We start from the raw sequence: 24,839 nt of genomic DNA, 5'->3' as shown, positions 1-24,839 counted from the left end.
ATCGCTCCCATTGCACGATGATGTTGAATAGGGCGGTGATTGTTTTCACTGTGCTCAGTGTAGTTGAACCCCTGGTCAGGTGGATCAGGTATAACTGATCACGATACTTGATGGCTTTGTTGTGTCTTATCATTTTGTATACTGCTTCCACTTCTAGGCCGCAAGCGACAAGCTCCGTTTTTAACTCGTCCAGTTCCAATTCCGGTAAACCACGCAGTACAACTTTGAATGGTTTTGTAGCTGCAATATCGTGAGTAAAATACTCCGCTTTTGTTTGCTTCAGGTAAGCCTCTACTGCCTTGTAATGTGGGGTGGATGGAACGACGATTTTGTAGCCGTCCGTGCATAGCCTCAGGGTAGCTATCAGTCCTTTGCTGATAAGTTCATTGAAGTGTTGTCTTAGTCCAGGCGGGAAACCTTTTACGTAGAAAGGCGGCATTTTCTCCTTCTTTTCCGTTTTCTCGGTAGTTTGGTCAGCCAGCGATGCAAACTTGTTAGCAGCTAGTATCTTCTTGGCGATTCCATTATCCTTTTCAGCAGGGTCACGAGGACGCTTATTGTTTTGCTCCTTACTGGAACCTGTTTTTCCCATTTCGTTGGGACACGACAACGTACTGTTGTATAACGAATGCGATAGGTAAAATAAACGAATGCGATAGGTAAACTAAAACTTTCAGTTGTTGTAACAAACACGTCTGTACACACCAAGCGTGAGACGAAGAAATATGAGCGGCTCCGGCTGAAACAGGCTCTTGTATAGGCCAAATAGCATGTTTTCAATTGCAAGGTATATGATCCTGTCGACCGTGCTTGGGAAGCAAGCATATAACGACCAATCAGAGGTCGAATTTTTCGTTTTGACAAGGCTTGACTATTTTCAATAGTACAATAGTGTGAATAATAAAATTACAATTATCTTATTTTGGGAAGAATCTTAGAAGATTTTCCAATCTATTGCTGCAAGAACGAAGGAAATCCATCGAATACTAACCGATTTATTAGCATTTAAAATTGGACATATTTTTCACTTTTTTCGGTTTTAGATTTTCATTTCACATCCCTATGTAGCCGAACTTCCTGAGAGAAGTATTCTACTTCAAAAGATTTATAATTTATTTGTTTGAAAGCCCATTTTGACTAAGTAAAGTATTTTGGAGACCAAATTGTTGAATCCCTCGTTCACTGGAAATTACCCCCTTTTATATAGACCTTCCGGTTTTCGTCAGAACTAGGCTCACCAGAATAATTCTGACTCTTGAATTTCGTTGTGGAGTTATTCAAACAAGCTTATAAACGGAGAGGTGAAAGATATGGTATTTTGTGTAAATACGAAAGTTGTGGTCGCCATACTAATTGATGGGAAACTTATCGATACTTATCGATAATATCGATAAATGCTGGTCATCGATATTATCGTTAATTTTTTGACGTTAACGATAATTATCGATATTATAAGGGTGAGCACAAGTCAGTGCGGCTGGTTACTGGAGGAGACCCAAAAGAAGGAGACCTCTCCTACCTATAGTCACTGTATGTTTTACTAGTCTGGCGGAGTGGATTCGGGAACCAATATTAACTGTTATAACGAGAACCAGTCGTATTGAATTTTCATTGGATATAGGGACTGTACTCCTACCCTACCCCAGGAGTTGCTTTTGCCGCTATGTATTTGTTGGGTGTTGCTATTCGACAAGATTTAGCATTGTTGCGGGTGGTGAAAAGGTTCGCCCCGGTTTTCACTGAGTTTCTGAGAAATAATGGTAACTAAAAAGGTATTTATAGTTTTTAGTTCCCTAAGAACAGATGAATTCGACAACTTAGTACTGGAGAACTTTAAAAAAATATCCAAACTTTTTGCACCATCCCATAAAAAGCAATGACACGAAATTGTAATAAAATGCATTTTCTTTGACTTGCCAACTCCTATAATATGATGGACATGCATAGCGGCAGTCTATTGGTAATTCTCTGGTAATTGTTTAGTTTAACTTGGAACTGTTTAAGTTTAAAGTATCTGTTAACCAACAAACAATTTTTAGTTCCACTAAAAATCCAAATCAACGAAATTGTTGCGCCAAAAAAGTATCCTGATTTATACAGGGGTAAGACAAAATAATTGAGATAAATAAAATTCTCTCGAATTTTGAATGGCCAGAACTTTACGAATAATGGATCAATTTTGATAACCGGTTTCATTTCACTGGAAAACAGTATGTTTCGGATTTCAAGAGTGTGTGTCAAAGTAAACATTTTTGCAACGCATAGAACGTTTTAGGCAACTAAATTGTCTATCTAAAATACTTCATTTAAAAAAATCAGAGATGACCGATATTTTCTAAAATCATTTTTTGTTTTTAAAATTATATTTTTTTCAGAGTAGGATCTTTAACTAATTTTTTTATATTTTTGAAAGGAAGTTCAGATAATTTTTACTAAGATATATTGATTCATAAGAAAAAGGTTCAAATACAGTTAGGTTTTCTTACGCGGGGGATACATGCCTCGTGAAAAAACCATGTTAATTCAGAAATCCGCTTGATAAACCGCTTTATTTCGCGTAAAAAACCACGTTTTCGCGTAAAAAACCACGTTAATTTGAAAATCTGCATAAATAACCTTTTAGAGAAAATCCGCGTGAAAATAAGCTGACCTTTTTAAATGCTAATCTAGATAAATTTTCAAACGCACGTTTGCAAAGTTGCTTGGTTTAATAAGACCTACACACCCACAATGTTCGATTGAGTTCTGCTAGAGTGCTGCAAGCTCAAAGAAAATTAGTACCCAACAGGGAAAAAACTGCCAAAATCAACACCCATACTTAATAAATTCATACCTCGATGATTCCTTGGCGAATTTTCCATCTTTGGCGACCAATAAACCCGAAATAAATTCTGATTTATTGACAACATATAAACCTAAGTGAAACAGAATGTCAGAAAAAGTTCTACGCGTTGCAAAAATGTACACTTCGGCACACACTCTGGAAATCCGAAACATTTCCAGTGACCCTTGGTCACGTCCAGTTCTCAAGTAATACTAGGAAACTAGGACAGTTTTCCAGTAAAATGAAACCTGTTTTGTCAGAATTGATTCATTTTTCGTGAAGATTTGGCCATTTAAAAATGTACAGAATTTTGCCTGCTTCAATTATTTCTCTTATTATACAACCTTCAAAACGAACTTTGGCTTGAAACTACTCCGTAGAAAGCACTCCCGGCGTAAAACCCGAAGATTTTCCAAAACAAACTGTTTAACTCGTCCGGTTGTTTGAATTTTCATTCGCAGTATCGTAAGATTTGTCATTCAAGGCCTTAACACAATGGATACGTTGCGGTTGCGTTTGCGGCAATTTGACAGTTAGCCCATACATTTACTGTCACATTGACGTCAACGCAACGCAAACGTTTCCATTCCATTTGGGCCATCTCTGTCTCTGTTTTTAACATATTTATATAGCAAAATTGCATTTGTCGAATAACGTTTGCGGTAAAAAAAATGGACAAAAATTGCCGATTTTTCATGGGTTTACCTTTAATCGCACTGACGAAACTACTCATGCATCATCAATCATAGTAACCCATGAGTAAGCAAAAAAAAATTGACAGCTCTATCAGTCAAACTCTAACTGTGATGGCGAAAAAAGTGAAGCTACTCCGTTCAGAAGTGTGCGCGTTCAAAGAACGGTACCCCGCCGCGTCAAAAACGGACATCGTGCGGCACTTTGTGGACGCCGGATATACCGGTTCTGGCATCTACAACATCTTGACACTATTGGCCAACGATCAGAGCATCGAAAGAAAGCCCTGTTCCGGACGGCAAACGACCCTGAGCGACAAAAGCTTCAAAGGATGCTGAAGAGGAAGACCGAGGGAAAAGTGGCTAAATCGCTGCGTGCACTTGGCCGAGAGGTTGGTGCATGCTCTAAAACAGTGTGGAGAACATGGACATACATGCAGGAGGCGACAGTCCCATCCACTGGTCTCGGAGCTGCAGGCAATGACGCAGCAACAGCGGTTGAATAAGATGGTCAAGTCGATTTTCCCGGTGAATCGCGACGCGGGAGTGGTATTGGACGACAAGACCTGTCTCACCCTGGATGGCAACGACTAGCAGAGCTCTTCGTATTTTACCTCCCTCACGAAGGAAGTGAGCACCGAGGTAAAGTTTATTTCACTGACCAAGTTCCGGCTTTGGCTGACAATCAGTGAGAAAAGGATGTCAAAGTTGCTCTTCTTTCGCTCCGGGCTGGCTGTGAACGGGGAAATTTATAGTACGAAGTGCCTGACAGAAGTTGCGTCGTTCATCAAGAAATACCATAAGCGCGAAGACACGGTGTTCTGGCCAGATTTGACGTCGGCCAACTACTCGAAGCGATCGTTGGAGGAGATGGAGCGGCTGAACATCGATGTGGTACCGAAGTCGGCGAATCCGCCCAATGTCCCCCACCTGCTTCCCATCGAGAATTTCTGGACAAACTTGAAGCGCAAGATCTATTCCAACAATTTTGTGGCGAAAACGGAGGAGGAATTAATAAAAAAAACGATGAAAGAGCTTAAAAACACGGCTACACGCATGTTTTCGTCCGCCATGGCGAATGTTCCGGTTAACTGCCGGAAGGCTGCACGCAAGGACGTAATATTTTTTTGTGAGGAAGCTAACATGATAACATTCCATGGGAAATATATCCAACTGAATTATCTGTCATAGTTTTTTTTCATCACCATCTGAAATAGTTTTTTTTTCATCGCCATCTGAAAAAAAAATTGTCAAATTATTATGTCAAATTATCGATACTTATCGATATTATCGATAAAAGCCCCGGAATTATCGATTGTTATCGATGTCTGTTTTGGGCGATATTTCTCATCACTAACTAAATTCACCAGCCAAATTGGATCTTTTCGGAAAAATCCATTAATCGTACCTTAAAAAATCGTCATTCAAAAGCTTACGCTTTTTTACATAAAGTATAATTTTTGTGAACAAAAAAATGTATAAAATATATTAAAAATAGAGATGAACATTGTTTGAAATTAGAATTATAAAAAATATGCAAAACAGTAGGTACACCTCTTATCCCCTTCGAAGTTTGTTTCAAATATTCTATTACAAGAATTATTATTATTATTATTATTATTATTATTATTATTATTATTATTATTATTATTACTATTATTATTATTATTATTATTATTATTATTATTATTATTATTATTATTATTATTATTATTATTATTATTATTATTATTATTATTATTATTATTATCTTCCGAATTTCGCACTTCTCTGCATATTGCTGGAATATTTCACTTACCCCGGGCTATCTTTATTGCCAAAGGGGTTAGGCTCGGCGGATCTGTCAAGTTGAATTTCAATGGGCGGATGTGTTGTGGTGGTTCAGTAACCTTCGTAATGTTTTGCAGGTTCCAAGAACCACCGCTTTCTTAATGCTGAAACATGAACAGCTACTCATGTTTCAGCTCCAACTCTTCCAGGGAATTTATAAGGGCACAGGGAACCAGCCCAGTAGCAGAGATTTCGACCGAAACTATACGTACACCCTCAAGGCTCCAAATCTACCTCAACTGCTCAGCCAAATCGTGGTACTTCGTAATCTCGGTCGAGAATGTTGATTGGACGGTACAATCTAGCGGCACAGCGATGTCGATAAGGGTTACCCGCTTCATCCTTTTGTCTTAGACCACAATGTCGAGGCGGTTGGCATGTATGAAGACGTCCGTAATGATCTCGCGCTTCCAGAACAATTTCACGCAGCTTTTTTTCAGAACCGAGTTCGGCAGGTACTTGTAGTAGGACACATACTGGTTTACCAAATTGTGCTTCAGTGCAAGTTGTTGTTGCACAATTTTGACAACCGCATTATGTCAACCGAGATAGGCTGCCTCTGCTAACATCTGACAACCTGCGACGACATTTCCGATCGTTTCCCCTACAGCATTGCACTTTTTGCATAGATCTTCCACCTCTACGTCGCAATGACCCGGTTCTGGATGGCTATCATGAAACCTTCTGTCTCCATAAAGAGATCACCTCGCACCAGCCACGTATTTGATGCCACCTCATCGATATGTGTTTGAGCTAACTGATAGGGGTGCGTCCCATGCAGTTCTTTCAGCTTCCACGTTGCGATCTTCTCGTTCGTTGTTTTCACATCGCAGTTCAGCTGGTAGTCCTTCTGCGCCATATGCAGGGCGCTGAACCCGTGGTCTGCTCCGCAAACAGTGCGGTAGATTTCTGGCGCGTTCAGGCTTTCTACGAAGTATCTCCGCAACCGCTGCATCTGACAAGCGCAGAGCGCTTGTATATCGGTGACACCCCTTCCTCCTTCAATACGTGGCAAGGTAACTCTCTCGGTTGCTGATTTTGGGTGGTGCACGCGGAATTTAGTGAGCAATGCTCGTTCTATCGTCTCCAAATCCGTTTTGGTTCGTTTGACCACCCCGAAGCTGTAGGTCAACAAGGGCACGGCGAACGTGTTGATTGCTTTCATTTTGTTGCCGGCTGAGAGGAAGTACTTCTAAATACGGCTGGGACAATACAAGAACTTTTTCTGCAGTTCTTTCTTGGCCGTGGTGTGGTGAATTCCTTTGAGTTTCAGGAAACTCAAGTATTTGTACGATTCACCTTCAACCATGCTTCGAATTTCCTCTCACTCGTTGATGCGGAAACTGTCAGCGTCCACTAATTTGCCTCGATGAAGGTTGACAAGTCGGTATTCGTCGATACCAAATTCATCCGGATGTCGTTACTGAACGTTGTCACCATCTGTAACAGATGGCGCAGCTTCTCCTTTGATTCCGCAAACAGCTTCAAATCATCCATGTAGAAAGTGTGGGATACTTTTGTTTTTGTAGTCCCACTTTTCAAGTGATTTCAAGTGCCGAGCCGTATGCCTTCTTATGGTCTATGTGCGCCATTCCAAGAATTCGTTTGCTTCGGCTTGCCTGGCCAACAATAACTGCATCGATGCCCTGATCTTTGCAGCCTTGCGTGTTTTTGCGGCAGCCTCTCTGTTTCTCGGTCATCATTCTGTTCACCCCGCAATGATCCTGCACTTTTAGAGTGATTACCGACGAAAGCACTTTGTACATACTTGGAAGACTCCTTTTTGGTCTGTACTTGGTTAGATGTTAGCCGTGTTACGCTCCCTTTCGTGATGAATTCTGGTAGCTCCCGGAGCTCTCTCAGCGCCATGTTGAAGCATTCCGCTAATCGTCCGCGGGCTGCTAACAAAATTTTATACCAAAAATTGTGCACAAAATCTGGTCCAGGTGCGGCCCGATTCCTGGTATACCGCGTAGCCTACAGGATATCCTGAGCGGTTACTACTGCAGCAGCCATACGTTCCATTCCATCACAATTTTCTTCCTATTCTACAACCACATCCCGCTGTCATTGTGTTGAGCGGGGTTCTCCCACAAATTGACCCAGAACTGTGTAACTTCGCCGGAAGCCCCTGATGTGGCTATTAATTTTTTTTTCATTCGTGTGCGGCTTTCTATCTTACGCCTCGAACATTCACCATTACACCGCATCCGTTTTGCAAGAGCACTCAACCGTTGTACATGGGTCCGCAGTTCCAGGGTTCTTACGACAGCTACAGCCTGGTTCCTCAAGTGTCTCAGTGTCTACCGAATACTGTGGTAAAGTATCCTCATTAAAGATTCTTACTGCATACTGCATATTGGTATTCTGTGTCGGAAAGTGGGGTCTGTTCCCCTAAAACTGTGTAACCGCCGTGTCCATATGGAAAGCTAGGTCGTCTTGTAGTTGTTGTCGTTGTTGGTCCATTGTTTGTTCCGGAGCGCGTAGCTCCTCCACTGCCATGTTTATAGGTGCATTTTGTTCCGGATCCTCACTCGCAAACGATGACGTATCGCTCGATCCATTTCCTTTACTTAACTCCCTCTGCACTTCTAGCATAATTGGCCTGCCAGACGTAACGTTACCAAAGTAAGCGACTTACGACGGTCGGCCACAGCATCATCAGCAGGTGCGGCAATGCCTTGGTGGTGTCTGTTGCTGCTTTGACTGTTTTGCGTGTGGTTTTCGGGTTGAGTCCGTTGACTGGAAGGCCGCTCTTGCACCTCGTTCTTCTCCAGCCGCTGGCCATTTACTCTGTCCCCTGTTCCAGTACCAGCTCCAGTGGCCAAAATGGGGGGCATTTTGACGGGATGATATCCTTTGTGATGAATTCCACTTTCACGGTGCTCCCACAGACCGTTATTATAAAAAAAATGCACCAAAGAATCTGAGTACACCATTCGATTCGCTATGACGTACAATACAACTTTGCGTAATGCCCTTTTGAAGGTCGCAAAGTACAAAAATGTGATATAAAGACGACGAAATACTTATTGTAAAGCACGTTTCAACCACCATTTCATGAAATAACTTCCAAAATAGTTTCTACACATTCAGAGGGTTATATTTCAAGACATTAACAATTGGTGAAAAGATTTATTTGAAAATCCCACAGTGCATAGTGATCTAAACTCGAAAAATCGTGATCGTCCTAGATTTGACTGTGAAAAATTAATTTTATGTACTCAATGTCTTCAGCAAAATTATTCCATAGAACAAGGCCTTACTTTTGGCGTTTTCGATCAATCCACCTAGCAGTTAGATAAAAAAAATATTTTTTCTAATTTTCAATATACCGGATTGCTTCCTTCAGTAAAGTTGTGTAAAATTTTAAAAGAAAAACAATTGCTGAATATTGTCATGTCCTATCTGTACGTTGAACATGACAAAATAGAGTTTTTTTGTAGAACACTTATCTTTAAAATCGGTTTTTTGTCTGTAACTTTTTCTATTATTGTCAAAACAATAAATTTTATAAAGTTTTGAGAGAATCTTAGTTGAATGAATGAAATCTCAGAACATTTTGCATTGTTTTGACCCTTGCAGACAAAATTATAGACAAAAAACCAATTTCGAGAAGAGGTGTTCCACAAAAAACTCTATTTTGTCGTGTCCAACGTACATATAGGACATCGCAGTATTCAGCACATGTTTTTCTTTTAAAATTTTCCACAACTTTGCTGAAGGAAGCTATCTAAAAATCAATTTTTTACAGTCATATCTAGATGATCACGAATTTTCGAGTTTAGACCACTGTGCACTGTGGGATTTTCAAATAAATCTTTTCACCAATTGTTATTGTCTTGAAATATAACCCTTGGAATGTGTAAAAACTATTATGGAAGTTATTTCATAAAATGGTGGTTGAATACGTGCTTCGTCGTTTTTATATCACTTTTTTGTAGTTTACGGCCTTCAAAAGGGCATTACTCAAAAATGTATTGTACGATGATTTTGAAATGATTTTGACCAGAGATTCTGGACGTCATAACGAATCGAATGGTGTACTCAAATTCTTTGGTGCATTTTGAAGTAGAATACTTCTCTCAGGAAGTTCGGCTACATAGGGATGTGAAATGAAAATCTAAAACCGAAAAAAGTGAAAAATATGTCCAATTTCAAATGCTAATTAATCGGTTAGTATTCGATGGACTTCTTTCATTCTTGCAGCAATAGATTGGAAAACCTTCTAAGATTCTTCCCAAATGAAGATAATTGTAATTTTATTATTCAAACTATTGTACTATTGAAAATAGTCAAGTCGTGTTAAAACGAAAAATTCGACCTCTGATTGGTCGTTATATGATTGCACGGTCGACAGAATCATATACCTTGCAATTTAAAATATGCTATTTGGCCTGTTTCAACCAAAGCCGCACATAATAGTTCTAGACAGTGACAACAGCAGTCATCCCTTAGCAGCAGCAATAGCAATGCAGTGGACACCAGCGATAGCGGATAGCAGCCACAGCTGTGACATAGCAATGGATAGCGCACTACTTGCAGCGGATCTCAGTATCGATAGCAGCTGGGCCAGCTGATGCAGGAGCAGCGGCAGCGGATACCAATGGCAGCGTATAGCGGCCACAACTGTGGCATGGCATTTATGCAATAATCGAATGAAAATTGCAATTGCAGCAGTCGGCCTTTTTCAAGGTTACTAAATGTATTTGGAAAAGCATAATGAATGGTTATTAATAAACTGCAACTGAGTTTTGATGCTGCTGCAAATGCACAGTAGTGTTATGTTTATTACGATTTGTTGATACTGTGCTTAACAAGCGGTATATACGAAACAAATCCGATTTCAAACAGAAAAGTTCGGCACGTTCTGCTCACGATGCTGAATCTGTTTTAAAAAATTCACAACACTTCATTAACAAGGATGTAACGTCTTGAAGAACACGGTTATAGTTTGAAATCACAGCAGAATTTCGACCTTCATACTCATGTCTACCATCAACAATATCAAACACGCAACAACCTGCTTCCATGCGACACGGGAACGAGAACATTTTCTTCTTCCAAGCCGCGCAACACGACATAATACATGTTGTTTTGTTGCTTATTGAGAGCTCTATCGGCCCGGCTCGACAGAATGTCCACAAGAAATCATTTTTGTACATCCGTGTTACGGAACTGAGAAAATCTGTTGGAACTGAAAATAAAGGCGGGGCCAGAATGAATGAGGTGTATTTTTCGTACATTAGTATTACGACATGAAATTTTTCGAAAAAATGACTGACACGCAAGCGGCCGGGTCTTTCTTGTGAATGTATTCTACTTCAACCTTGCGGTCGTGGCTTTGCACACAACCCTCCTGTGTTTTTTTTTATAATAACGGTCTGTGGGAGCACCGTGACTTTGTTATCACGGTACCACTGAACTACCTACCGGCTGTAGTGGTAGCATGCCAAATCCGGCCAAAACGTAACAGGACCTCTGTTTGCCTGAACAAACGCTAGAACTTCCTTTCAATGCACTCTTGATTGCAAACCGTTGAATTCATCGTCTTGTTTATGACAAAAGCTTCCATTCATATTTATAGCTGCAAATTTATTGTCAAAAATTGATAAGTTTTTCAATCAAAAAATCAATTTTACCTTGGCAGGGACATCATCCCGTACGGTGGCGTCCGAAAAGTTGTTCTAAATCCATCTTCACGTATGTTTCATCGTCCATAAACAAGCATTCTTTATATTTTGCCAGAACCTTCTCGTACAACCTCCGTCATCAGAATTATTTTTCCTTCGTCTTCCATTTAGCACAACTTTTTTAAGCTTCATGTATCGATATGAAACATTGGTGAATAGTTTCCAAATAAATAGTCTTCGAAGCATTTCAAACCCGACCACAAGGGGCGCTGCTCGACTACTTACAATACTTCGGGATTCAAAATTGAGCAAGTTTTTACACTCAAGGGAACTTTTTGATTTTCACTCATATGAAGGCAAAACATTGAGTTTTGTTGTTTCTATGGAACTTGACCCTTCTTTATTGACAAACTCCACAGCCAACCATGCATGCCAACCAAGTTCATGCAGTATATCTCCAGTTCGATGAACAACATTACTGATAAAAGACGAGCACCGAAAAATCCACTTTTTCTATCCAAGTTGCTGACTCGAACCTTCCATTGAATTGCACGATCTAGAATAAAAGCATCGGTTCACTCCAGGTCTGAATATCTCAACAAAGTGCTACTTCTACTTATTCTATTACAAGTCACGCGCCCGTCCTCTATCCAAGGCAGACTTATCAATCAAAGTAAACCACACACACACGAACTGTAAACAGTGAGCCTAATTAAACTACCCCTTCTCGTGCGTGCCAGTGGCGACTGCATCGATTCAGCGTAGCCCGAAATACGTATACGCGTACTTTAATGATTCGTAGTGCAGCTGGCAGAAATTCTCCCACGCTATTTATGATTGTTCCACCGGGGCCGGCTTCGAAAAGGGGTTTACGTAGAATTTATCCCTTGAAGCACAACCTGCTCAGTCAACAGTGAACAGTTCAATCGGTCAACACGGGTTCGGTCGGAGTTCACTCGAAGCGTAATAGAAAACAATTCAATAACTCGGTCCCTGACCTTTCCGCGTGCATCACGACCGTGGCAGTCCTTTCCAAAAAACGCCAGTGTAGACGGACAAAAGATGTGTTAATTAGTTAATGGTATTTGATAGTTGCGTGTTCGCGACTGGTTCTCGTAGTTAGGGGTGCGTTCAGAAAGCTTCTCCACCAGAGAAACCCGAACCGAGCTACAAATAAAACCAATTTTTAATTGCTTTCCGGAATTTATTACACTTTGTCCTTTGTACAAAACTACTCGCAGCCGTCAGCCAAATGCATAGCGTCCAAAGCAGTCTAGAACAATGAAGCAATCAATTGTAAATGTGAAACCATCTCTCGCCTCTCGTCCTCTATGGCGCTGCGACAGAAACTTTATAGATTGTTATTGAATATGGTCGGCATTGCCACCATCTCTGTTGCATCAGAAAAGAATACCGGCTCTAATAACTTCACATTCGAATTGACTCTAGACAAACTGAAAAACTCAACTCAGCACACTGACACACTGGCATCAAACAGCACGAGTCCGGCAAGTGCGAGTTGTGGAAAAGCATATCAATTACCTGTCCGTGCGATCTGCGCCACTTCCCATCCACCTGCCCAGTCCACGCGCCGGAAGCTCGAGGTTTCCTATATCTAGCTGTATCTTTTAGTGACGGAAACCGGTTGAGCATGGTTGACGGTAACGATCAAGTTTTCTAACGTACTAGCCATCCGTATATGTACTCAGAAAAGTATAAAGGTAGCAGAAATGGTTCGCTACCACCCACGAAAGTTTGCACGTCAAGGGCGGGGAGGTTGGTCACTGACCAGAGAGAGGAGCTTTACGGATGAACGCAACGGTGCGTTTGACGGTGACAGTTGATTTTTACCTCTATTGATAAGCTTAGATCGGAAATTACGTTTCCGTGCGGTTACACAAACATTTGCACATAGCACTCGTTTGCAGCTTTTTTCAGCACATGTGTCGTTCTTTGCCTTTCTTTTGAAAAATATCGCGAAAGAATGATTTTTCAAAATGCCAAAATCACAAGTTGGACAATGACTGCACACAACGAGCGAGTCGTATTCGCTTATAGAGCCAACGGACGGGTTACAACTTGTAATAGCCTGTAATTTTTTTCCTTTTGTAAGGAGGAATAGCAGTTTATTTTGTGTACTTCTGGCAGGCGTTCTTTCGTCATTTTATTATGCGTTTTGGGTTTCCACATGGACTATGAAAATAATATAATAAATATTTGATTACACTGATCAACACAAGTGCACTCCAAAAGACCAAACCGGAAAAAATGAAAGATTATAGCTGTTCAACCTTTCCTGTGAATTTTGGTGTCCCTAGCTACTAACTTTTCTTCAGAGACTTGATGAATGAGTTTTCTCGTAAACATAACGTTGAAGCGATGAACCCGGCGAACTATGTGAACTCTCACGTAAGTTGAGCGTTTTGGTAATAGCTACGGCACAAACATTTATAGGAATAGCTATAATCTTTCATATTTTTCCGGTTTAAGCTTTTGGAATGCACTTTATTTCATTTTGTCGACCAGTGTTATATAATGAATAGTATAAAGGCATTCCAAGTAGATGTTAAAATCCTACAACTAACAATTGCTTATAACTTTTTAATTTTTTTTATAATCTGTACCCATATTTTCACAGAAGATATTGAAAATTATTGGCTCGATTGTTTATATAACGGAAGCAAAATACAAATGCACTTTTTTTAATATACTGAATACCGTTAGCCGAGGTGAGATTGTACCATACAATCACTCTTTTTTTATATCAGTTCATAATTTAAAATCATAAATGCGGTTTGTAATGGGTCCGTATAAGCACTAGCACACATCAAGGTCGCAAACTTTTTTCTTACTCAAAACATACGCTAGAGGTCTAAGCTAATCAAAACTTTTTTTTCCTTGTTCCATGAGTGCACATAAAGTATATTTTTCAAAGATTCTATTCGTGAATTTTGAGTTACTAATTAAAACCTCACGTTGAACTGACGTTTTAGATGAATTCAAATTATCTAAAACAATTAACTATCAGCTCTAACCTGTAGTTACAGGTAATGTACAGGAACGATAAACAACCGCATTACGGAGCCGCCTATCAAAAGTGCAATCACCATCACGCTCAAGTGACTGACTATCAATGTTTTCATCACGATTCTACCCTGGTGTCGGTTCGCTCGATGCGGTGCTATGTAGTAAGACGTTAGGCCGTAGAAGGCAGGCGGATCAGCACATTGAAAATCAATTACCTGCAGGAAAAACCATAACTATAACTAAACTGCTACTGAAATATACCAAACCCAGTCCATCCACTGTTCTGCAAAACCTACATCGTAGAAGTCCTTGATGGTATAAGGCCTGTATGCGTAAAACATGGATACTGCAGTATCGATGTGTCATCATTCGAGTCGTTTATAATGTTACTTGATGCCTCTTATTAATTGAGTTCGATAAATATTCAATTTATCGACCATTATCACCGGACGGACGTTGTTGGCGAGGGTGGTGACCACTAGAGGCGAGCATATGTAACCTTAACGCTACTCGTACAGCCAGAGCTGGAGGCAATAAAATAGAACAATTTCATACCCGGCTCAAACAAGTTAACTACCGTGGGTGGAAACTGTAAATATGACAAAGGAGCAAGGCTAGAGAGATGGGTTTCCCACACTTTCCCAAACTGACACAATTGTTTCCGGTGGAGCTTTGACCAGATCCATTGAATTGATATATGAATGGTTTATTCTTGGACTTCAACTGTCAGAAACATCTATCACCCAGAAGTATCCAGCAGCGCATGAAGATCTCATGCATTAGTCTTCATGACACTGGCTAAGTTATGGTTTTTACATTACAACGTCATAGATATCTATTAAATTATTTTCACTTTTTTGTCTTCAACACAGCTTGAGGCACAAATCTTATAAATGAAATTGATACCACATCAAAATTGGTATCACTCCTCAGCTAGTTCATCAATTGCTCGACAAAAGGGAGCGGCTTTCTCGGCCAATTAGAAATCACACAAACGTTTGACAGTTGACAAACGGCGCTTGTCTGATTTCCAATGGGTTGTGTGAGCCATTTTCAACAATAGCACAATTAACACCAGAGCTCCACTATAAACGAAAACCTGAATTAATCCACCTAATGGTGCAGAAACCTTTGTTATACTAAAAATTACTTCACCCAACGCAAACGGGGAACATTTTATTACTTTAGGGCAATTTTTTATTACTTATTGTGTCTTATGACTGCGCATTATACACAAATAGTAATAACCGAAAAGTAACAAAAATTATGACGGGCACACGCTTGTATGCGTTTCTGCAGGAGAACATACAGCCAAGCACCGCAATGCATGTGTTAGCAAGACTTCACTCGCTGCATTTGTATTGATGCAAAGATCAGATTCATTTTTGCTTCCCTTCATCTACACATAATGAGAATCTCACCCGTCAACCTCAAATGTCTAATTAGAAACACTTTCGTTTCGTCCCCCAGTGTTTACATGAAATGAAAATATGTTATACTGTCTGAACAGAGTTGCCGAAGTTGCGAATATTGTCCTGGATGGGCACGAGTTTTGTATTTTCAAACAGGTGCAAATGAGTTTCCATGAACCAATTAGTATGTGTTTTGAATAGCTTGCAAGAAAGCGAATGTTTTTGTTTTTCTCTAACGCAGTTTACAGATCGTGATGTCATTTAAAGACGCATTTCAAGTCTTTGAAATCATCAACGTTTGCATACTCTATGACGGGGAAAATGCTGCTTGGCAGCTCTTGTCATATTCTTTCTCTACTCCGTATGCATACAACGAGCGAACTAATACACGCTCACCGGATGAATTAGAGATTGGAGAAACTTGTAACATGTGCAACATATGCGACGGTGTGTGATTTTTTTTTAACTTGAGATGAAAAGGGAGCAGTTCATGACAGAAAAAATCTTGCATGTGGTTGAACGACCATTATTAGATTGTCGTACTCCCGTAACACGTGCTAAATATATGACAGTATGTGTTGTTACTTGACTGGGGAAGAATTTTATTGCCTTTTTAGTAATAGGTTTGTTACCTTGAAGGCAATTTTGCGCTATTGCTTCTAAGGTAATAAGGAAAAGTTTTGCGTGTTTATACATATTAGGCCAGTCAATTACAAATCGTATACCAACGTAAGTCCAGTTTCAATAATGAATGAAATGAATTTAAAAGATAGTTTTCAGAGAGTTAACCAAAGACGATCATTGAATTAAAGCTTGACGTGGTTTTCGCAAATAATATGAATGTTATCACTGGAGTACATGAGTCTTATTTTTTCGATCACAAACCAATTTTTAAATGCTGGCTAGATGCAATTATTTTTTTTTTTAGAAATAATTGAACGTGGGGAAACAGTAATAGATAACAATGATGCTGATTTCACACTAGAACAGCAAACATGTATGTTAGTTTAATGCGGTTCTACTTATTCGCTTTATTTACAGAAATCGCCGGACCTAGATTTATGAATCAGCATCAAGTTTTTTTTACGAATTGAAGCAAACTTCTACAAAAGTCAATAGTTCAGAATTATACAGAAAAAAATAGCTATTGATAAAAGTTGTCAATTTAATCCTATCCCAAATGCATTATCTGAAAATGAAGGTGAGAATTTTGGATTTTCAGAGTGCAAGCGAGAACATCATTCTTTTCGGAGGCCGAGGCTGTATGAAAAAATCCGAAATAAAGACTTTTTAAATCTTGCTGCGATAACTAGAATTGGAATAACATGGATACTCTGTTTGCACTTAGTCTTAAATTAGAAAGCAATATTTATATCTTACATGAGCATATTGTATCATTCATAGAGATCAGTGACTTTTCACCTGCGCACACTAGTAAACGTGCATAGCCATGTAGAGTTGCTTCAACACTTTTTCCTTATTTTGCCGATTACGTTCACCAGCTACTTTAAATTCCTGGTCACAAATTTGAAACATAAAATAAGTTTTCGCCTGAAAAATTTTCCAGCTGTTCAAAACGTAAAATTGCAAACAAAACAGCGATTTATTTGTGTTTTTCTCAACGGGTGGCACTAACACATTTGTACGTAGATAGGTCTATTCATCTTTGGTAAAGCTTTTCAAAATATCTGCATCGCTAATTGTTTTACATTTGCACACTGTGGGATCAGATTTTACTACAATTCTTGGCTCCCGAAAGCTGTAAATGTTTCTTACTCTTCGCAAATCTAGGTTCAACGTACAATTTAGCATATATTTTATGAGAAGTGAGGACGGAAGCTTCGGAAGCGAGAAAAGGAGCTAAGTTAGCATTACAGTCTCTTCTGAAATCTGGTTCAAATTTTCAAGAAAAAGCTAAAGGGTAATTTATTAACACCAGTTAAGACATACTACGAAGAGTGTAAAGATTATGAAAAGTTTTCGATAATTGTTGGTTTCCTTTGAGTAATAAATAAAAAAAAAGAGATAAAGAAGAAGAAAGAGCAGTGAGGGAGAAAAATTAGCCAGAAAGTAAAATATCCCATGTCTAAAATATATTTTGGTCAAAACTCTACAGTTCAAGCAACCAATAAAAGATCGCACTCAGTATGATTTTCAAAGAGCTCTGGGGCTCTCATTTGAGCATGCGAACATCAAAATCGGAATTACCGTTCTGTAAAAAGAGTGTTTTTTTATTATTTTTCTTTTTTTGGGTCGATTTTAATATACTACACATATAAACAACATATTTACACATACATACGTACAGGCACACATACACAAACATACATAAATTGTTCAATTCGTCGATCTGAGTAAATTGGTATACAACACATGGCTCTCCGTGCCATTAATTTTGCCTTAAAAGTTAAATGTCTTATATAAAAAATACTCTTTGATCAATATTTTAAAATCTAAGCCACTAATCGAAAATCCACTCGGTAGCACTCTGGGGGAGCACAGTAGCTTTCGTTCGCGTATAATATCATTCAAATCGGATATTGCGTTCTGTAAGAAAGGTGCGTTAGTATTTTGCGGCACATACATACAGACAACATACATACACACACACATACACACACACATACACACGAACAGACATTGCTCAGTTCGTCGAGCTGAGTCGAATGGTATATACGATTCAGCCCTTTCGGATCTTGGATCTATTTTGCGTTTTTCGACCGATTTTATAGCCTTTGTTTAGTATAAAAAAAGTAATAGTATAACAAAGGTAAAAATACTCTTCGATCAATATCTAGAAATCTAAGCCACTAATCAAAAATCCACTCGGTAGCATTCTGGGGGAGCACAGTAGCTTTCATTTGCATATAAGATCATCAAAATCGGATATTTTTTTTTCTTCATCTATAATTTATTTGACACGGCACAAATACAATTTAATGTTTAACGGCGCCAATTATATTTGGTAGCTTACTTTCTAAAGTATCTTAATAACTAAAAGCCAATTTTTTATCCTCGCTGCCGACTACGAGCTGAAACTAAATCTAACTTAAAGCTAGAATGTTTTGCATTAAAAGCACTGATTTGTTGTTTGATGGTTTTTCATCGCCATAGGTAAGCAGCATATTGAATATGTTCCGCTGCTGGGCCAAGATATTACGGACTGGCATATTGGGTTGTCTCCCTCGGGACCTGAGAGTATCGTGCGGGTCTAGTTGCTGTTTCCGGATCCGGGGTCTTAACGTGTTCTTGTCGTTTGGTTGGATGTAGGCGGAAGGGAATAGGATTAAACTGGGGCGTGGATGGATTTCAGGAAAACGTATATAAGGGACATGTAGGATAGGTCACGGCTCGCCAAGACATCACGAACAGGAACAGCAGGGAAGCTATTAATTTAGACCTGGCGTCACGGTGTACAGGGCATGACCAAACCACATGCTCTATGTCGTGATAACCCTCACCACAGGCACAGATACCACTTTCCCCGAGCCCAACACGACGGAGATGCGCGTCAAATCTATAGTGATTGGACATAAGCCGGGACATCACGCAAATGAAATCCCGACCTACATCCAACCCCTTGAACCACGGGTTCGTCGATACTTTGGGGATTATGGAATGTAACCACCTTCCCAATTCCCCTCTGGTCCAAGCATTTTGCCAACTGATGATCGTATTCTGACGTACAAGTGCGAAAAATTCATTAAAAGCAATTGGTCTTTCATAAATATCACCGTTTGTTGCGCCCACCTTAGCCAAAGAGTCCGCTTTCTCATTGCCCGGTATCGAGCAGTGAGAAGGGACTCACGCTGAGGTAATCTGAAACGATTTTTCGGATAAAGCACTCAGATGTTCCCGTATTTCCCCCAGGAAATACGGAGAGTGCTTAACATCTTTCATCGATCGGAGAGCCTCAATGGAACTGAGACTGTCCGTAAAGATGAAATAATGGTCCGTGGGCATTTTTTCAATAATCCCTAGGGTGTACTGAATTGCAGCCAATTCTGCGACGTAAACAGAAGCAGGATTATCAAGCTTATGGGAGACGGTTAAATTGTTATTGAAAATACCGAAGCCAGTGGACCCATCAAGAAGTGATCCGTCAGTGTAGAACATATTGTCGCAGTTGATGTTTCGATATTTATTGGAAAAAATTTTGGGGATCTGCTGCACGCGTAAATGATCCGGGATTCCACGAGTTTCTTCTATCATGGATGTATCGAAAAACACAGTAGAATCAGAAGTATTTGATAAGTCGACACGATTTGGAATATTCGAAGAAGGGTTAATACTTTGGGACATGTGGTGGAAATACAATGTCATAAAACGGGTTTGAGAATTAAGTTCGATTAACCTTTCAAAATTTTCAATCACGGGACGGTTCAAGACCTCACATTTAATAAGAATACGAGAAGACAGGCTCCAAAAGCGGTTTTTCAATGGTATTACTCCAGCTAAGACCTCCAAACTCATCGTATGGGTCGATTGCATGCAACCTAAGGCGATACGCAAACAACGATATTGTATTCGCTCCAGTTTGATCAGATGTGTGTTTGCTGCGGAGCGGAAGCAGAAACACCCGTATTCAATAACAGACAATGTCGTTGTTTGGTAAAGCCTTATAAGGTCTCCTGGATGGGCTCCCCACCATTGTCCGGTTATTGTACGAAGAATATTCACTCTTTGTTGACATTTTTTCATCAGATACCTCACGTGACAACCCCAGGTGCCTTTAGAGTCGAACCAGATACCAAGATATTTGTGTACCAAAACCTGAGAAATCGTTTTACCCATTAATTGTGTTTGAAGCTGAGCAGGTTCATGCTTCCTAGAAAAAACTACTATCTCAGTCTTCTCCGGAGAGAATTCGATACCTAGCTGTAAAGCCCAAGCAGACAAATTGTCCAAGGTATCTTGCAATGGTCCTTGCAAATCGGCAGCTTTGGCTCCTGTAACAGAGATTACACTGTCGTCTGCAAGTTGTCTTATCGTGCATGAATTTGCCAGACATTCGTCGATGTCATTTACATAAAAGTTGTAAAGAAGGGGGCTTAAACATGAGCCCTGGGGAAGACCCATGTAGCTAATGCGAAAAGTTGCAAAATCGCCGTGCGTAAAATGCATGTGCTTTTCGGACAACAAATTGTGCAAAAAATTGTTTAAAATTGGAGAAAATCCTTGTCGGTGAAGTTTGCCCGAAAAATGTCAATAGAAACGGAATCAAAAGCCCCCTTAATGTCCAAGAACGCAGACGCCATTTGTTCTTTGCGAGCATACGCCAGCTGAATATCTGTTGAAAGCAGCGCAAGACAATCATTCGTCCCTTTGGCACGGCGGAAGCCAAATTGAGTATCCGATAGTAGGCCATTTGATTCGACCCAATGGTCTAAACGACGGAGTATCATTTTTTCCATCAATTTCCGGATACAGGATAGCATTGCAATCGGCCTATAAGAGTTGTGATCAGAAGCTGGTTTCCCTGGTTTTTTAATGGCGATCACCTTCACTTGCCTCCAATCCTGCGGTACAATGTTTTGCTCCAGGAACTTATTGAACAAGTTCAACAAGCGCCTCTTGGCATTGCCGGGTAGATTCTTCAACAAGTTGAATTTGATTCTATCTAACCCAGGCGCGTTATTGTTACAGGACAGGAGGGCAACTGAAAATTCTGCCATCGTAAAAGGTGATTCTATCGCGTCGTGGCCCGGAGACGTATCGCGAACAAAGTTTTGCGCAGGAACAGAGTCCGGACATACTTTCCTGGCAAAATCAAATATCCACCTACTTGAAGACTCCTCGCTTTCGTTGACCGTTACGCGATTCCGCATTCTTCGGGCTGTGTTCCAAAGAGTGCTCATCGATGTCTCCCTCGACGTCTCGTTCACGAACCGACGCCAATATCCGCGTTTCTTTCCTTTAGCCAAGCTTTTAAGCTTGGTATCAAGCTCCGAATACCGTAAATAGTCGCCAGGTATACCTCTCTTCTGGTAGGCCAAAAACGCGTCGGATCTTTGCGTGTAGACATCGGAGCACTCTTGGTCCCACCACGGAGTGGGAGGCCGTTCTTTAATCGTTACGCCGGGATATTTCTTCGTTTGGGCTTGCAACGCGGCGTCGAGAATCAAGCCCGTGAGGAGGTTGTATTCTTCAAGTGGTGGATGATGTTGAATCGAATCGACCGCTTTTGAAATCATTTCCTCGTATAACTTCCAATCGACATTCCGTGTGAGGTCATACGGAATGTCAATTGGTCGAATGCGAGTTAACCCGTTAGTAATTGAAATAAGAATAGGCAAATGGTCGCTACCGTGAGGATCGAGGATTACAATCCAACCGTAGCGACGTCGAACATAAGGATAGATCCAAAGCGCTTGGGCGCGCTGGAGGTTTCGGGATACGTGTCATTTCGCCGTTGTTTAAAATAGTCATGTCGAAGTCATTGCAAAGGTTATAGATTAAAGAACCCCAAGCCACGCCATGAGAGTTGAAGTCTCCCAAAATCAAACGTGGCGAGGGAAGAAGTTCTATTAAATCAAAGAGCAGCCGTTGCCCAACCTGTGCTCTGGGAGGAATATATATTGAGGCAATACAAAGCTCTTTACCTTGTATTGTCATTTGACATGCGACAACTTCGATGCTTGGAATCGAGGGGAGGTTAATACGATAGAAAGAATAGCACTTTTTAATCCCTAAAAGTATTCCTCCATATGGGGTGTCTCGATCAAGGCGAATAATATGAAAATCATGGAAGTTGAGATCAATATTTGAAGTAAGCCAAGTTTCACAAAGGGAAAATGCATCGCATTTGTTTTTATTTATCAAAACTTTAAACGAATCAATTTTTGGTAAAATACTTCTACAATTCCACTGTAAGACAGAGATAGAATCCTTCATATACGCAGTTGAATTAGGCATCGAAGGATACAATCGCTGCAAGGAGGGGCCATTGGGCAGTCAACTGCTTCAAAAATGATCTAACTGTTGGGAGAAATGCTGTAAGAAAAATTTTAATTGGATCGGGTACATTGAAAGTTTCAAAAATTCAGTCCACAATGTCAGAAAATTTCACTAATCCAGAGTTTGTTTCATCAACCGGATGTGCAAAAGGAACAACTGGGGTTTTAGATGCTCCTGGCAGTGCTGGGAACTCCTTCTTGGACTTTAAATTTGCAAGCCCAGGAGGAGTTTGATCCGGTTTTTCCGCAGCACTGTTTGGTTTGCTTGTAACTTTCATTTCACTTTGAGAAATCTTAGGACCTTTTCTGGGAAGTTTAGGAGAGGAAATATTTCTCCTCTTTCTAGACTCCCCAGGATTGGCGTAAGATGTTCCCGCTGGTGAATCGTCAGAATCGGTTTCATCAGAGGACAACAGATCATAAGGGTTTGATGTAATGGGAAAAGTGGTAACGGTCTTCTTCAGCATCTCAGCGTAAGAACGCTTCGAACGCTCTTTGAGAGACCTCTTTATTTTATCCCTGCGCTGCATGTACAACGCACATGTCGAGAGCTCATGCTGACTCTCTCCACAGTGAATGCATTTTTCAGCATTTTTACTGCAGGAATCATCCGCATGATTCTCCCCACACTTGCCACAACGTGCCTTATTGCAGCAGTAGGCGGCGGTGTGGCCTAACTGCTTACAATTCAGGCAGTTCATGACGCGAGGCACATATAATCGCACAGGGAGACGAACCCGGTGGATCGAGACGTGGCTTGGTAGCGCTGACCCGGCGAACGTAACTCGAAACGAGTCTGACGGGGTGTATACTGTTTTGCCACCGATGATCGATGCTGACCGCAATTGCTTGCAGTCGAGCACCTTTACATCGGGACAGGTTTTGTTTTTAAAGCACCCTTTGGCACTTGCCAGTATACACTCGACGGACAGACTCGAATCGGTTATGACACCGTCGATCTCCACGTCTCGTGCGGGTATGTAAACGCGATACTCGCGTGTGAAGAGCTCAGAGCAAGCTATATCGTTGGCCTCTTTCAGGTTACTGACCACGACACGGAGCTTGTTAGGCCGGACCTTGGAAATTTCGGTCACGCCCTTGTACTCCTTCGTCAGGTCTTTAGAAATCTGCAAGAGGTTCAACTGTTTCGATTTCGGTCCCGCCTTTGGCCGAAAATAGACAGTATAGCTGCCCTGGGCTCCGTCTGGGTAAAGCCTGGGGCGAGGGGGGACTGAAGAATGAACAGGGGAGGGGGTAACCGAAGGGTCAGGGTCAGAGGGGTTCGGGGATGGTGGCGCGGGAGGCGAGAGATCTACATCCATCCCGCTAAGTCTAGCGCACTAGCGCCGACAAGAGCACGTACCTTTTTACTTCTCCCTTCCAGTAAGGTTGGTTGTCCGATCGTTCGAAGTTGCAGCCGTTACAGCCAGCAGCACCAATACAGCAGCATCAAACAGCCACCAGCAGCGAGCCAGGTGTGAGATCACTCCACACAGCGATACAACTCACTGTCAACTGATGGCTTCTTCTTTTTCCTCTTTTGTGTCTCGTCCACTGCTGTAGCACAATTCAGCCAGCAGCCAAATCGGCTTACGCACCAGCTGGTAGTCACGATGCGAAACAGTTGCACAAAGGCGCGACCTTGAACCCGGATTTATTTCACTCGACCAGGCAAACAATGCCAACACTTGTTCACACGTCTTTTGTTTTATATTCTATCGGAGCGATCACCGATCACACGTCCGATACTGATGCGTGTTCGGCACAGAATGATCAAAATCGGATATTGCGTTCTATAAGAAAGGTGCGTTAGTATTTTGCGACACATACATACAGACAACATACATACATACACACACACACACACACATACACACACATACACACGAACAGACATTGCTCAGTTCGTCGAGCTGAGTCGAATGGTATATACGGTTCGGCCCTCCAGATTTTGGATCTATTTTGCGTTTTTCAACCGATTTTATAACCTTTGTTTAGTATAACAAAGGTAAAACTGTGTTAAGTTTGAGGTTCTGATTTGAATTTATTTAAGCTTTGTTGTTTAATTACTTTTCTTCATTGATTTGGTTTTTTTTATACAATATTCTTACGAATCATTATTTGATGTTTAATTTTTTCTACTGAATGAATAAACGAATAAAATTAATGCTTTCATCTAGAGAACGCCATAGATCTGAACGCATCCCATACACAGTCCAACGAACTAGAAAAACGGTTCTATTGTGTTTCAAATTGAAGCACTCGATATTGCAAATCTGCAATCATAAAACGGGTCAGTGATTAGCGAAATGTGCAAAATATGGCGATTGTTTTTCTCTTTCGGTAAGTGTTCATTTAACTAATTAGTGTATCGGATAACGTTACCAAGCATCGTTGATTTATCAAAACAGTGGGTAGAATGATGATGCTGACTGAACTAAAAATCAACCACAATCATCTAGATC

The 24,839-nt window shown here is 40.6% G+C and overlaps 1 protein-coding gene and 1 long non-coding RNA gene across 6 annotated transcripts in view; one reads left to right on the top strand and one right to left on the bottom strand.

The window, feature by feature from the left end:
- LOC129718521 (uncharacterized) overlaps window positions 1–24,839 on the top strand; it is a 740,981-nt gene that overhangs the window by 593,852 nt on the left and 122,290 nt on the right. The gene's annotated exons all lie outside the window — the stretch shown is intronic.
- LOC129718523 (uncharacterized) lies at window positions 10,709–12,431 on the bottom strand. 2 transcript variants are annotated; one of them, XR_008726946.1, is made up of 4 exons: window positions 12,207–12,431; window positions 11,596–12,146; window positions 10,989–11,535; window positions 10,709–10,933 (listed from the first exon to the last, which is right to left on the bottom strand). It is a non-coding gene; the product is annotated as an uncharacterized LOC129718523 (long non-coding RNA). The 2 variants fall into 2 exon arrangements; XR_008726947.1 differs by having other exon boundaries at window positions 11,701–12,146.

Source organism: Wyeomyia smithii, chromosome 1 (assembly GCF_029784165.1).
Source record: "Wyeomyia smithii strain HCP4-BCI-WySm-NY-G18 chromosome 1, ASM2978416v1, whole genome shotgun sequence".
NCBI lineage: Eukaryota > Metazoa > Arthropoda > Insecta > Diptera > Culicidae > Wyeomyia > Wyeomyia smithii.
Note: the sequence above shows the minus strand (reverse complement) of the source record. Positions and strands in the feature narration are given on the sequence as shown.